This window comes from Sinocyclocheilus rhinocerous, unplaced genomic scaffold (genome assembly GCF_001515625.1).
Source record: "Sinocyclocheilus rhinocerous isolate Xijiao unplaced genomic scaffold, SAMN03320098_v1.1 scaffold449, whole genome shotgun sequence".
Taxonomy (NCBI): domain Eukaryota; kingdom Metazoa; phylum Chordata; class Actinopteri; order Cypriniformes; family Cyprinidae; genus Sinocyclocheilus; species Sinocyclocheilus rhinocerous.
Window position 1 is genome coordinate 160,831 of NW_015652285.1, and position 2,408 is coordinate 163,238.

At 34.5% G+C, this 2,408-nt stretch overlaps 1 protein-coding gene across 1 annotated transcript in view; it reads right to left on the reverse strand.

Annotated features, from left to right (window-relative positions):
- Positions 1-1,534, reverse strand: part of abca12 (ATP-binding cassette, sub-family A (ABC1), member 12) — an 84,277-nt gene extending 82,743 nt beyond the window's left edge. Inside the window, exon 1 of the mRNA XM_016520190.1 lies at positions 1,457-1,534. The gene's annotated coding sequence lies outside the window, so the exon portion shown is untranslated. The remainder of the gene's footprint in view (positions 1-1,456) is intronic.
- Positions 1,535-2,408: the final 874 nt, after the last annotated feature.

Here is a 2,408-nt window from a genome sequence, read left to right on the forward strand (position 1 = left end):
TCTGTTTTCTTTTTATTTATTATATGATTTAAAAAAAAAACTTGCTACGTGTACTGCATTAAGCTAACTGAGACTTGTTATAGCACTTGCATATCATTGCTCTTTTGTTGATTTTGAGTGCTTCCATTGTCCTCATTTGTAAGTCGCTTTGGATAAAAGTGTCTGCTAAATGTCTAAATGTAAATGTAAAATTCATTAATAATTACCACAAAGGTATTTATCATTCTGAAAATGTTTTAATTGAAAACGTAATAGTAAATGTTTGATTGCCTCTTATTGAGCACATCTTTGTAATGTTGGTTTTGGGTTTTGTTTCATTGTCCATTGTCTAGCTTTGTTGCCTGTAACTTCTGCTGGTGAGTTGTGTCCATGTCAATGTTCTTGTTTTGCCTAGTCAAGCCAAGCCAAGCCAAGCCAAGCCATGTCTGTGTGTATTGTTTATCTGCTATAATAAATAAAACCACTTGGGTTCTCACAACGCTCGCCTTCAGTGGACATTTTATTACAATCTTACATCCACTGTCAAATGAGAATGCCGTTCTTTAACAGCAGCCTCTACTGTATAAAGCCAACAACCTGTAAGCATGTATTGTTGCAAATATAATTTTTTGTGATGGTCTGTTTTAGTCACTTACAGTAACATTTCAGACAATGTACGACAGTAGCTTTTACAGTAGGTAGGGCACACATTATAATTAATCATTGTACTGAAAAATAACCATCCCATGGAAAGAACCTGAATATTTGCTGATAGAATGATGGCAGCTGTGCTATAGCACAGACACAAGGTTAGTGTTACCCTTCTGATGGTCATTTATGGCCAGTAGCTGGTTCCAGCTGATCTACATGGATGATCAGCTGGTTGGCCTGAGATCAGCTTTGTTATACTTGATTAAGTTAATAGACCTGTACACACCAGATAACGTTCTCCAAAAACGAACTAAATAAATAAATAAAACAAAACAGTTTGACCACTTTAAAGCATTATATGGTATAGTATGTTTTATTGCACAATTCTAGATTTATATATTTTTATTATAATGTAATTTGTTATTTATATAAAGGTTAATATAATAATAATAATAATAATAATAATAATAATAATAATAATGGTGATATATTTAATAAAATAACAAACAAAAAGTATATATACACAAAAATAATAATAGCCATAAAAATAATAAAAAAGGCTGATGATTTAAAGTTTGTTCTCACTAGTTTTCTTAGTGCGCTTCTTTGTCTAAAACTGTTCAGAATCATTCATGTAAGCTTTTCCTCACTGAATTGCTTTTTTTTTACGTCATATTAGTACCTGTATTTCATTATTGACATAGGCTATAACCGAATCTCAGATATTCACTTTATTATCGCACCTACAAAAGTAATAAATATGAAGACATCAGAACTCTAAACTTACTATACTACTAAAAGAATATAGATGAAGTTATATATTTACCTTGTTTAGCCTGGATTGGATTTAATGTTATTGGGTCCGATGCGTTTGATATAATGAAGACATTTTGCCAGGTTATTCTTAACAAAGACCCCTTTCCATGTGATATTCCACCAACTGACGAAAAATTAACAACAAAAACAACGAAAATCAAGTATGTAGAGTTTATAATTCGCCGGAGAATTTTTTTCTCTCTCTCGTCAGGTGTTCGCGCCGGTGTCAATGATATCCAGTATACACTTTTCTCTGTTCTAAACACTCATTGACTATACAGGTGAGAGGCGGGTGTTTCTCACACGTTGCGTGACCGGTTTGAGGATTCCGCGCCTCGAGCCTCATGTGTGAGTGAGTGGACAAATATGCAATCGAGAGAAATTTGATAGGTAAGCCTATTCAATATGTAGGCTATGGATACCCAAAGCTGGGTATTAGCGTACCTAAAAATATCGAAGCTTTAATTTTAACTAAATGTCTCATTGGCAAGGTCGTAGCGTGGCTAGTTTTAGTTTATGCGGTTGTCCAGTAGTTATATAGTTTTTTTAAAGGGGTCATATGATGCAATTTCAAATTTTCCTTTCTCTCTGGAGTGTTACAAGCTGTTCATGCATAGATAAGATCCCTAAAGTTGCAAAGACTAAAGTCTCAAACCCAAAGAGATATTCTTTATAAAAGTTAAGACTTGTCCACGCCCTCCTAAAACACCTCGTTTAAACACGCCCCCACATGTCTACGTCACTGTGTGGGAAGATTTGCATAACACCGCCCAAATGTTCATGCAAAGAAAGAAGGCTAACTTTTATTCTCGCTGTGGGCTCTATTTATAAAGTGGGGCAGTTCCAACTTTGAAAGGACAGTCTGGTGCTTCTGACTCACAGCCTGTAAGTACATTTTTTATATTTAAACAATTTGCCACTGATGATTCAAACGTGAGTTTTGAGCAGTGTAGAGTAGCACT